The sequence below is a fragment of the Anomaloglossus baeobatrachus genome, chromosome 2 (assembly GCF_048569485.1).
Source record: "Anomaloglossus baeobatrachus isolate aAnoBae1 chromosome 2, aAnoBae1.hap1, whole genome shotgun sequence".
Lineage (NCBI taxonomy): Eukaryota > Metazoa > Chordata > Amphibia > Anura > Aromobatidae > Anomaloglossus > Anomaloglossus baeobatrachus.
This window is the reverse complement of record NC_134354.1, coordinates 37,336,222-37,349,568: the sequence shown is the minus strand read 5'-3', so window position 1 is coordinate 37,349,568 and position 13,347 is coordinate 37,336,222. Positions and strand designations below refer to the sequence as shown.

The 13,347-nt window shown below is 47.5% G+C and overlaps 1 protein-coding gene across 1 annotated transcript in view; it reads left to right on the top strand.

Annotated features, from left to right (window-relative positions):
- Window positions 1-13,347, top strand: part of LOC142282112 (MORC family CW-type zinc finger protein 3-like) — a 360,015-nt gene that overhangs the window by 322,732 nt on the left and 23,936 nt on the right. The gene's annotated exons all lie outside the window — the stretch shown is intronic.

Genomic DNA, 13,347 nt, shown 5'->3' with positions numbered 1-13,347 from the left:
TCTGGGATGATTTCTTCTTATCTCCGATGTAATCTGGCATAAACACAGTCTCTTAGAAATAAATCCTTTGATAAAGGATGAATGGTTACCAATTTAATACAGTCCCGTATTGCGTTTATCATTGTTAGATCAAGTCCATAAACTTTATTCTTTATTGCAAAGTCCATAGCCAATGTTGATAAACCACAGTTCATGAGTGTAGAAGAATAGCATAAGTCTTTGATGTCTGTGCAGTGTAATTTACATTAGTCACCTTTATCCTCCACGCTGCCTGTTGTCAAATCCTGGAAATAAAAAATTGTAGAATTTAAATTTTGATTAAAAATTTGAATATTGAATAAAAATAATCAAAAATAAAAATAAGAATAAAAGGAAAAATGAAAATTGGAATAAAAATAAGGCCTTCTATGTATATAACACTTATGTCTTTAATAACACATAACCTTAGTATTACCAGTATCTTATAGGATTTCCATACCTATCATATCAGTAACCTATAAAAATAATTAAGTCATGTAACTTTGCAGATAATACTCTTCTTTTAGTATATAAATGCATTATGATATACTTCAAATATATTATTTTTATTCCCAATTCTTCCTTTGTACTTGAAATATTAATTATTAAAGTATTCTGTAGACACATATAATAATCAAATATAAATATGTAATTAAAACCCAACCTTTCCTTTTTAATATCATGAAATATGAGGTTATAAAAATTAATATGTTAAGATTAAATTAAATTAAAATTTATATTGTATATCTCCAAGACCATATTATAAATATTTCTTTCATATTTGAAAAGAAAATGATTACCAATCTGTATATCAGTAAAATAAGTAACACAAACCTGTATAAAAATCAAAACGTTAAAACCTTATTCTAGAATATAATTCTTCAGAATAACCCTTTAATAAGGATCGTGACACATCTATACTAAAGAAATATGTCTATGAATATGATATATTCTGTATAAATTCCTTAATTATTAATACTTATGTACTATAACTTATTTATTCTAGTAATATACATACATATTATAACCGTGAAGTTAAAACAAAAAATTCTTTTTTTCTTTTGGAAGCTTCAAAGACCTTTTAAACATGTAATTGATGTCGGCAGCTGCTCAGACAATTAATCATTCATAGACACATCTATGTACACAAGACTGTCATGGTTCTTTAACATATACATCCACATAGAAAACATTGACAGACACATATCCCTGTTTTTCCAATTTTTCTATGCGCATTTCAAAAAATATGATACTAATATGTTTTATACTCATGTCAGGTCCCTTTAATAGTCACATACTGTACATTTGGCCATAGGACAGACAGACATTTATTATTAGCTCAGTAAATCAAGTGTCACATGCTCTGGTTACATACAAAGAACATTCCATTCCAACACAGCAAACAGTTTAAGTACTCCATTCCAAAACTCAGATTACACCTTAAATAGCACCAAGGAAAACATATGTATATTCATATACCTGAAAGAAATGTTAAAAACAACTGATCTTCCTCTTGATGATTGCTACCTGAGAAAAATAATTATCATTATGCATGCTTTAACGATTAGCCTCATGCAAATATAAGATATATGTTACCTGATTGAGGATAAGAACAAATTTATAAATAAAAAGTTAATACTTCATCAATCTGCTTTACTGATAAATTCTGAGGGAAATAAAAGAATAAAATTATTATCATATTTATGATAAAAATGAAACACTTAAAATAAGTTATACTTTTTCTTATTATTAATTTTTTTAAATATTATTATTCATATACAGAGATCAAATTATTAATTTATAAAATTTTAACTATCATTTAACTAAATGAAAATACAACTTTGATTATACTATCACTACTTTTAAATGTATATATATATATATATATATATATATATATATATATATATATATATATGTGTAATGCATAGATTCACTGTATATGAATAATTATGATTATCAAATAGCAAAATTAAATTATCCAGAAATCCCCTTTTATCCAGCTAAAAACCAAACCTCAATTTTTGCAAGATTCGATCTATTACAGTAATTTCCAGAATATTGGAATTGAAATTATTTTGTAACTAAATTTTTTTCCTTAAATGAGAAAAAATGTCTCTCTCCGAAAAACCACCCAGCTGTCGCTGGCTGTCAAATTCTCTGGACGACATTTTTTCTTTCAATAGTGACAAGGGGAGAGGATTTGCACAAGACACCTGTTTCTGTCTTTCAGGGCTTTTAAAAATCGCTTGTCTGAGATTGTCAGTATCAGATTTTGTGACAATTTTCTCTTTCATTGAAGGTGACAAGGAAAGAGGGGGGGGTATATGATTTATAATTTACATGCAATTTCCTGCGAATTTCATACATTTTGTCACAGAAATATTCGGATCTGGGAGACACTGTTGGTTTTTCACAGAATCACTCCCTTTTTCGTGTTGGTTTTTCAGAATTAATTCATTTCTGTTTTGATTGACTTTGGTGATTTCTAACAAAATCGATAAATGTCGTACATTCGAATAGAGACTTTTTCTTTAATGCGACATTATAGGCTGTATAATCAACGAAATTAAATTTCTTGACGAATAAATGTATCATTCCATTCAGTCTGACATTTGGAATGACCGCCCTATATAAACGTTCAAAAACAGACATAAATGAGAACGTACTTTCATTCTGTTCAATTTGTAATTCCTTCAACATCTCATAATTTGGACTCGCTTCATTCCGTTTACAAAAAATGAGATTTCTCAGCCTTGTGATGTCATCCTCAGTTGGACAATCAAAAGTCTCATTGTCAGAAGACTTTTTTAATGCTAGCTGTCTGAAAAATTGCTGGGGTAACCACATATCAAATATTTGAGTCTTCTCACTATTGGTTAAATTTAATTTTTCAACGGAACTTTTAAATATCTCTGAATTCCTGCAAACATGTATTTTAGGATTATATGCGGGAATTAATTTGCATAAGTCCAATAAATTCTTTCTTAGTTTAAGTTCTAACTTAGTCTGTTCTGTTTTTAGAAACTGATCTCCGCCATGCTCTCTGACTCCTCCCCCTTCTAGCTCCGCTTTGTCATTTCCTTTTCTGACAACTCTTTTCACGTCTTCTACTCTTGCTCCTCCCCCTTCTGACTTCTCTATGTCATTTCCTGCTTCTTTCCCAGTGTCCTGAAAGTCACCTTGAATAGACTGCACATGTCTTCCGCCATCTTCAGGATTCTGATTAGCAAAATTAAAATTACAGTCAAAATCTGACTTTTCATTTACAACATTACAGCCAGAATTCACAATATCACTTACTGACATTTCAGGTTCTAAGCAGTCTTTGGATTTCTCTATCACTGACTTTCCTGACAATTCAGGTTGTCCATTTCCACCATTTTTACATTTTTCTAACACTAACTTGTGAAATTCATAGACGAAATGACAGACATTTCTGATTTTCTGTTTCTCTCTATTAAAAGACATTGCACATTCTACACGTGAATTCTCAAGTTCACACTCCCCATAAAGGCATACCCAAAGCTGCTCTACATAAGAAATATCTGAGTATGTGAACTGTAGTTTACTTTGCTTAACATAAGAAGAGATAAAATCCATTTTATTACCTGAAATGATCAGATGATCTGATGGATGATCCTCTGAGACTTGATTCACCTTGTTCAGCACGTCCAATACTTCTTATGGACTGACATTCTTTCTTGCTCAAAGACACGTCAAAGGTTAACTTCTGTGGCTTTGTAACTCTTTAAAGTTCATTTAAAACGGCTTGACTTATCCGTATTTTCTAGGTTCTGCGTGATTTTTATAAATTGTCAATTCCTGATCCTTTGCAAAAGGCATCCGTCTCTGTCCCCCCTTAAGCAAAGTGAAGGAAGAAGTACAAAAATGGAAAAAAAAATCACGAATGGCTGGCTCTCCAAATGTTAAAAATATACTCTTAAATATATTTTTCTTCAAATACGTGATAAGACGCATGAAAAATGGACTACAAAATGTGTAAAAAATAAATGTAGTTTATATCTGATAAAAATGGTTGGCTAATTATAAAATTGCAGTTCAGTTACAGAAAAGAAAAATCATATTCTTCATTAGCTTACGTAAATTGTTCAATGAGTCCATACAAATCAATAGAAATCTTCATCCATTTCACCTTGGTTCCCAAATAGAATCATGCTTCTTGGATCAGGTGGCCGGACGCTGCAGCCTCGACATGTGTGAATTGACTCTCTGAGCAGGAGTGAATGACCCCCTCCATCGTGTCATGTTATATGACAACTGTCCAAACCATATAGAGTATTTCAGCTGAACACAGTTACATATGATGTAATCACTAGAAGCTTCAAGATGGAAGGATATATATATATATATATTATGTCAGCACTTATGTATATTCAATATGGATATCTTAATATTTATTCCTTATAAGAACTTTATCGATAAGCTATGCCCTCAAACATAAACAGAACTGTGAACATATATAACATGTCCTATTTTAATAACTAGATGTATTAAGTTTAATGTTTTAACATAAGTGAATGGGTAAGAATCCTGTTCGTGACTCCAGGTTTCGGGGTGAGCCGTCCCCGTGACAGCAGCCAGTGCTGCTTGGATCCGGATCTACGGTACGGCTCGAGGGGTTCTCCGGACCCGGGGGTCACGCGGACACTCTGAATAAAGGGGGACGTATTTATACGGGATTGGTTGTAAAATGTCTGTGACGCCACCCACGGTGTGTGGTGAGATGCAGCACCACTGCTGCTGTTGCGGGGCTCCCGGGGATGTTGGGCTGGCAGTTGGATGTTAACCCCTCCGTGGGTAGGGATGGATGTTCCGGGGCCCAGTGTCTCTATGCTTAGGATGGTGATTGCAGGGGCCGGCGCACCCGGCCAGGCCGGGGATGTTACTCGCGGTCGAATAAAGCACACAAGTCTTGTGGTAAACCAAGGTGATGGTGGCCGGCTGCCGCAGACGAGTGTATCTGATCCCACACCCGGGCTGGTAATCAAAGTCTCTCTCCTCTGCACTCAGTGTTTGAAACACGGGAGTCCGCTCCCGGTCCTTTGGTTGGGAGCCGTGCCCATCTGACGCTGACCCTTGGAATCTATGGGCCCCAGAGGTTGCCCTATCCCTCTCGGTGGGTGGTTGTCTACTTTTCGGTACTTAGTTTGGGACAGGACCTAAAATCCTGCCCTCAATTTGTTAATTAGTAAGGCTGTCGGTGCCGGTCCTGGCTTCAGGGTCCAAGTACCGCCTCTGTGCACATGGTTTCCGAGTCGGTTCTCCGGTGTTGGTACCGGCGGGCTCCAAACCTGTCCCGGTCCACCTCGGATCCCCGGCAGCCATCTTCCCATCTCCTGCAGACTCTGGCTACCGTCTGCCACCTAGCCAAAGTGTCAGGGCTCCGACCCTGGAACCTGTCAGCTTGGCACCTCCACTCCAACTTGAACTTGATCTCAATCTGACTGTTTTCTAGCCCGGGCTCTCTAGACCCCTAGGTGGGCGTTTCCTAACCACCTGGTCCCGCCCACTGGTGTGTCTGTAATTCCCAGGGGGCGTGACTAGGGTTTCAGGTCAGCTGATTTAACCCTTTGTGGGATAGGTGTTAGGCCCCCACATATGTGTACATCTACCTGGTTTTCTAGGTCGTTACACGAGCTTCCCAGTAAAGCTCGTGATCGGGATCGTGTGCACGAATACTATGTGATTGGTACGATCATTGATCTTTACAGTTCAAGATCGCCCATCACTAGTCATCTTAGCTAATGGTTACTATATGACTTCAGAAGGAGTAGGTGACGGCTATCTCCACTGTCCAGTTTCCTCAGCAGAAAGAGAAAGTCCTTCTCTGGGATCTTTCTGCTATGTCCTCAGTCTTGAAAGCAATCTTCTGTCAGTAAAGAAGCTCACACAACAGGGGAATGTAGTTACTTTTAAAGATAACAGCTACATCATCTCAAAGAAGGGTCACACTCTTGCAAAAGGAAAAATAAAAAATGAACTTTATCAGCTAAAATGCAAAGAAAGTGTATACAGTGCTAGACAATAACTGTATTCATGTATGGCACAGATGTGTGTCGCATCGTGCTCGGCGGCAGCCGAGCCGCTCGGGTCCGGACCTTCAGTGGGTGGCTCGAGGGTCTCCGGACTCGGGGGTCCATGGTCACTCCGATCTAAAAGGGGTTGGCGGTTTGGGGGGACGTAGGTGTACAGCCGGAGCCGTGTTTGAGTTTGTGACACCACCCACGGGTTGTGGTGAAGGTGGACACCACCGCTGCAGTTATGGGGCACCCGGGGGAGATGTTGCGCAGCAAGTTGTTAACCCCTCCGTGGGTAGGGCTGGTGGCCCCGGGACCTCTTGGGGGAGTAGTTGGGTGGTGCAGGGAGATGGGCAGCCGGAGGGCACTGATGTACTCACAATTAGTAAACACACAAGTCTCTGGTAAACCAAGGTGATGGTGGTCGGTTGGTGATCTCTGCCTTTCTCCTGCACCTGTTTTGTGATGATGGACTACCTGCGCTTGCAACTTCAGGAGTCCGCTCCCCGGCTTGTGGTTGCCTGAGGAGCCCTTTGACCGCAGACGCTGGCCCGTGGGATCTCTCTGCCGTGGCAGTGGCTTTGTATCCCCCTCGTTGGGCTGTTGCCTTCAGTCGGGACTTTGGGTGAGACAGGACCTATAGTCCTGGCTGCAATCAGTTAATTAGCTAGCCCCCAGTAGCTTCTGGACCTAGCTTCAGGGTCTGAGTACCCCCCTTTGTGCTCCGGCTTCCGAGTCGGTTCCCCGGGTCGATACCGGCGGGCCACTACCCTGTCCCGGTCCACAACGGTTCCACCAAGCCGTCTTCCCGGCTCCTGCAGGCAGAGGCCTCCGTCTGCCTCCTAGCCAAAGGTGCCCGGGCTCCTACCCTGGCACCTGTCAGTCTGCTCCATGCCTGTCACACAGGCCTGACCTCCTCCACTGAACTCTCAAACTGATCTACTGTCTTTTGCTGCCTCAGGCCATCCGGAGTCCTCAGAGGGCATGGCCAACCGCCTGGCTCCGCCCCCTGGTGTGTCCATCTAGCACTGAGGGGGGTGACTAGGGTTTAAAATGTTTGGCTGCTGTCACCTTGTTTGGGGACTGGGGTAGTGCGGGGCCCTATCTGTGACTACCTGGCCCGGCCAGGGCATCACACTCCCCCCTTGGTTAACCACAGACAGTCCGCGGGCTGTCCGACCACCCATGTTTATTTTTCTTTAACTGGTAAAGATAAAAATAACATATTTACAAGTATAATAACATTTGTACAATTTTTAAGCAGTTTGATTTTCTTCCCTTGCGGGAGGCATGTTACTTAAACGTTGCATAACATTTTTAGTAACCGGGAACGGGTCGTTTTCATTTTGCCCACCCAAGCAAACCTAAACCTTGATGCTGCTGTGACACCCTGGACTAGCCAGGTCGTCCCAGGTAGTCCCACGCACACCCCCCCCTCCCTAAAAAGGTGACAGCAGCCAAACTACAAAACCCTTGTCACCTCCCTCCAGGTTTGATGTCCACACCAGGGGGGTGGAGCCAGGTGGTTGGCTCTGCCCACCGAGGAGTTCACAGGCCTGGAAGCGGGAAAAACAGTAGATTAGCTTTGACCATGGAGTGAAGTAGTCAAGTTCAAGGGCAGACCTGTGACCAGGCCTGCCAAAAGTCTACCAGGTTTCTGGGTTGGAGCCCAGCCACCTCTGGCAAGGAGGCAGACAGTGGTGGCCGCCTGCAGGAGCTGGGATTACAGCCGGTGGAACCGTAGGGACCGGGCACGGGCGGTGGCCCGCCGGTACCGAACCAGGGAACCGATTGGAAACCGGAGCACCAGGAGGGGTACTCAGACTCAGTACGAGGCCCAGAACCAACAGGGCTGAGTCAAATCAACTGATTGAGGACTGGACTTAAGGACCAATATAATAATAATAATAATAATAATAATAATTTTATTCATTTATATAGCGCTATTAATTCCACAGCGCTTTACATTCATTGACCAATCCCACCTAAGACCCGACTGAAGACAACAGCCCAACCTTACAGGGTAACGCCACCGCTTAGGCATAGAGACCCAAGGGGCCAGCGTCTGCGGGCAAAGAGGGCTCCCCTGGCACAAACAAAGCCGGGGAATGGACTACCGTTGCTCAGGCATAAGAGTCAATACAAACTACACAAGTGAGGTGCAGGAGAAAGGCGGAAACCATCAACCTATTAAAACTGCAGCCGACTGCGGGCACCATTCACCATCTTGTTTGGTTTACCAGAGACTCCAGCGTGTTTGTCATAGTGAGTACAACAGTGCCTTCGGTCCACGCACTGCACCGACACCCCAGCACGCATCCATCCCCCGCTTTGGCACCTCCCCTCGGGCCCCCGGGACCATCATTCCCTTACCCACGGAGGGGTGAACACCAAGCTGCGCAACACCGTCCCCGGGATGCCTAGTCAACAGCAGCGGTGGTGTCCATCCATTCACCAGAACCCGTGGATGGCGTCACGAACTTAACTCCCCTACAAACCACCGCGGCTCTGGCCGTGGATCTCCCCACCGAAGTCCCTGGTGTAGCGCCAACCCCCCCTTTCAGAGCGACGTGACCCCCTGGGTCCGTGAGGAGCTCGACCCACCCATCGACGAGCACGGATCCGAGCTTGGCAGCCGGCCGGGCCCGCGAGGCGGTACACTGCCTCTAAGAACCAGGTCAGCACCTTTTTTCCTCAGTCCAGGAAACGGGTTTGGGTCCGGGTGTTGCCCATACGGGCCGGGTAATAAGTTCCTTACCCGGCAGTCTCTCAGAGGCCCCATGTCCAGGGAACCCCTGGCCCAGAGGGTCGTCACCGGTTTCCTTGGTGACAGAACCTCGGCCAACGCTTTCCCGCAGGCCCTTCCTCCAACCAGCCTCTCCGGAGACTGCAGGACATGAAAGGTGGTCCTCAATTTTTTTTTTTTACGCTGAACTTCGCTGCAGGCGCAGCTTCCTCGGCAACTTTCCCTCAGTCCACCACAGAGCAGCACGGGTCCCCAATGCCACCATCACTCACGGGTGACACTGTCCATAAAGACCCCGTCTTCCACTGCATGCAGTGCGGGTACGGTAGACCGGACTCTGTAAACAAAACTGTCCGCGTTTCAACTTAACTGGCTTGCCGTCCTCCACCAGGGGCTCCGACCCCTGATGGCGCCCTCTGGGAATCCAACCGCAGCGGCGTTCAACAAGTCGGGCAGCTTCTCCTTCCCTTCCACCCCATGTGCTGGGTGGCGCCTCCCGGGGAACTTGGAGACGGTCAACAAAGATAGGAGTCATTATTGGAGCGGGTCCTTTAAAACTTTTTAACTTTAACTTTTAACTTCGGGGGTTAACTTACATATGCGGCTACCATTGCAGAGGACCGTACTGCGCCATCGTCGGCCGGGACACCAGGCTCCCCTTCTAGGTGCAATACATCCCCGGGCTCTGGACCTCCAACGGGAACGGTGGCGGTGATAGCGTGGTCGGCACCGCTTCCTCCAGGAGCTGCGGTACGCAGGCTTCACTTGTCACGGTGCTGGTAGGCTCCAGCTCCCAGCTGATAAGGGACGACATGGGGGTCTGCGTAGCTTTATTCTGGCGCGGCACGGCTGAGGCGGCCCTCTGTTCACGGGCCCACACTACGGCAACCATCATCCGTACCTCTGTCTTCCAGTCGAGCACCTGCTGCAGCGTTTTTACTCTTACCCGGACGCAGAATCGTGCCAGCTCCCGCTCCAGCCAGGAAGCGGTTCCCGTGGGTAGCTGGTTCGGGCTGTGGTCCTCTGCATCAAAAGCCACTCCGCCTCTGCCGCTGCTGAGCCCTGCCACTCCGGTGGCGGGCACCGCTCCACCAACTTCATTTTGCATCCACATCTTTCCGCATCTCCCCCCTTGGTGTTTTCGCGGCACTCTTCTCGCTGGCCGGTAAGTTTCATTTTTCGACTTCCTGCCCTGCTTTCCGGCCGTGTTCCCAGGGGGCGGGGCTTCAGCTTTTGCGCTCTTTTCGCACGGAAAAAGACTCTGGCGGGAATCTTCGCGCCACAAGATGGATGGGTAAGTATCCTGTTCGTGATGCCAGGAAACCGGTGTGTGCCGCCCCGTGCTCGACGGCACCTGAGCCGTTCGAGTCCAGACCTTCAGTGGGTGGCTCGAGGGTCTCCGGACCTGTGGGTCCACTCCGATCTAAAAGGGGTTTGCGGTGTGGGGGGACGTAGGTGAACGGCCGGAGCTGTATTTGAGTTCGTGACGCCACTCATGGGTTGTGGTGAAGGTGGACACCACCGCTGCAGTTATGGGGCACCCGGGGGAGATGTTGCATAGCAAGTTGTTAACCCCTTCTTGGGTAGGGCTGGTGGCCCCGGGACCCCTTGGGGGAGTAGTTGGGCGGTGCAGGGAGATGGGCAGCCGGAGGGCACTGATGTACCCACAATTAGTAAACACACGAGTCTCTGGTAAACCAAGGTGATGGTGGTCAGTGCCCACAGCCGGCTGCAGTCTGCACACCCGGTTGGTGGTCTCTGCCTTTCTCTTGCACCTGTTTTGTGATGATGGACTACCTGCGCTTGCAACTTCAGGAGTCCGCTCCCCAGCTTGTAGTTGCCTGAGGAGCCCTTTGCCCGCAGAAGCTGGCCCGTGGGATCTCTCTATCGTGGCGGTGGCTTTGTATCCCCCTCGTTGAGCTGTTGCCTTCAGTCGGGACTTTGGGTGAGACAGGACCTATAGTCCTGGCTGCAATCAGTTAATTAGCTAGCCCCCAGTAGCTTCTGGACCTAGCTTCAGGGTCTGAGTACCCCCCCCTTTGTGCTCCGGTTTCTGAGTCGGTTCCCCGGGTCGGTACCCGGCGGGCCACTACCCTGTCCCGGTCTACCATGGTTCCACCGAGCCGTCTTCCCGGCTCCTGCAGGCAGAGGCCTCCGTCTGCCTCCCTAGCCAAAGGTGCCCAGGCTCCTACCCTGGCACCTGTCAGTCTGCTGCAGGCCTGTCACACAGGCCTGACCTCCTCCACTGAACTCTCAAACTGATCTACTGTCTTTTCCCGCCTCAGGCCATCCGAACTCCTCGGTGGGCATGGCCAACCACCTGGCTCCGCCCCCTGGTGTGTCCATCTAGCACTGAGGGGGGTGACTAGGGTTTAAAATATTTGGCTGCTGTCACCTTGTTAGGGGCTGGTGTAGTGCGGGCCCCTATCTGTGACTACCTGGCCTGGCCAGGGCGTCACACAGACGTCTTGGGCACAGAGACCCAGAAGCAGTAAGAAAGCTAGCTCAACTTGCAAATGGTATTGAAATTAACCAGTATAGTCAAATGATGAAGTGCACAAGCTGTCTTAAAGGGAAAATGTCTAGAAAATCTTTTCCTAAAGCAAGCACTGCTAGACCTGCACAACCACTGGATTTGATACATACTGATGTGTGCGGTCTAATGAGTATTCAAACTCCTAGCAAGAAAAGATATTTTCTCACACTTACTGATGACTATTCCAGATACACAGTCGCTTACCTGCTTCACAGTAAGGATTAAGTTCCACAGAAACTTAAAGAATATCTTGCAGTAGTGTTTAACAAATTTGAAGAATACCAAAAACCCTGCGTGCAGATAATGGAAGGTGCAAACCATTCTGAAAAAGAACTGAATCGTGTTCCAGACTACCATTTGTCAGGGACCGGGAGGACTGGTAGACCCAGGAGGTGGATCCGCTGGACCGAGCACCCCACCGGGGGGCAGGGTACACGGCAGCCGGAGCACTGGCGTGGCCTTGATGGGAGCCGCGTCCCACAGGGGATGGGAAGAACAAAGTCACTGGGGTCACGGAGTTCCTAAGACTGCACGGTATACTGGTACAGGTGCCGGGTAGGAAAGACAAACAGTAGTCCAGGACACGGCACAAGGGGACCTGAGCTAGCTCACAAGACAAGGCTTCAAGACACGTTGATCAGGCCCCGCCCACATGGAAAGGCCAGTCTCATATACCCAGCACAGCCCTATGTTATATCCTGCTTCAGGTGTGCTGGGCCCATAAGACCAGGAGAGTGGGCGCGGCCCGGTCCTATACAGCAGCATGAGTCTAGGACTCAGAGTCAGACACATGAGACTGGAGACAGGACACAGGAGAGCACGAGCGGGAGCGGTAGCCATGACCGGTGGACACGTGGACTGGATCAGTGGGCAAGGAGCGGTGGTGCACTGACGAGGCTGGATCAGTGGGTACGGAGCGGTCGTGCGATGCAGGTGCGACTGGATCAGTGGGTACGGAGCGGTGGTGCGATGCATGTGCGACTGGATCAGTGGGTACGGAGCGGTGGTGCGATGCAGGTGCGGCTGGATCAGTGGGTACGGAGCGGTGGTGCGATGCAGGGACCGGATCAGTGGGTAAGGAGGGCTGCCGGGACACCGGGAGCGTGACAGTACCCCCCCCTTGAAACCCCCCTCCCCGCGGCCGGGGACATGTAGGCGCGCCGAAGAGGGGCAGCAACGTACTTCCGGGACAACCAGGACCGAGCCTCAGGACCGCAATCCACCCAATCGACCAGGAAGGACTGCTTACCCCGGACCGGTTTCATGGCCACTATGTCCCGTATAGGAGAACCCAAGTCAGCGGCAACGGAGGAAACGGAAAGGGGAGGACAGTCAGAAGCAGGACTGGAGTCTTGGACAACCGGATCGGGCATCTCGGACCGGGTACAGGACAGTGTCTCATCCTCAGTAGCCGGTGGCATCAAAGTCTCAATAGCCAGGGACGGTGTGGAACGATGCTAGACTGCGTCGTCTCTTCTTCAGGACCCGGTGGTACAAAAGGCTCAGGTACCAGGAGCTGTGGTACAACACTGGACTGCGTTGTTTCCTCTTCTTCTTGAGGCATGACAGGGTCAGGTGCCAGGGGCCGAGAAACGGGCTGTAGATAGTTATCATGGCACAAGGGACTCCAGCGTGTGATTGCACCAGAGCGCCAACTGATGTCAGGGTCATGGAGTTGTAGCCAGGGCAGACCCAGCAGAAGCACGGGAACCATTCTCGGGATGACATACAAAGTAATAGTCTCAGTGTGCAGAGCACCAACACAGAGTCTCACGGGTTCAGTTGTATATATGACGGGTTCGTATAATGGTTTTCCGTCCACGGAGGCGAACCAGAGGGATTTGGCAAGCGGGGTCACAGGTATCTGGTATCGGGACACTGTAGATTGGTGAATGAAATTACCCGCTGCCCCCGAATCGATGTGAGCCTCTGCCGTGAACTGGACCCTCTCAGTCGTAACTTGGACGGTCTGTGTAACCGGGACTGAGGGGATTCCAGTACCAAGG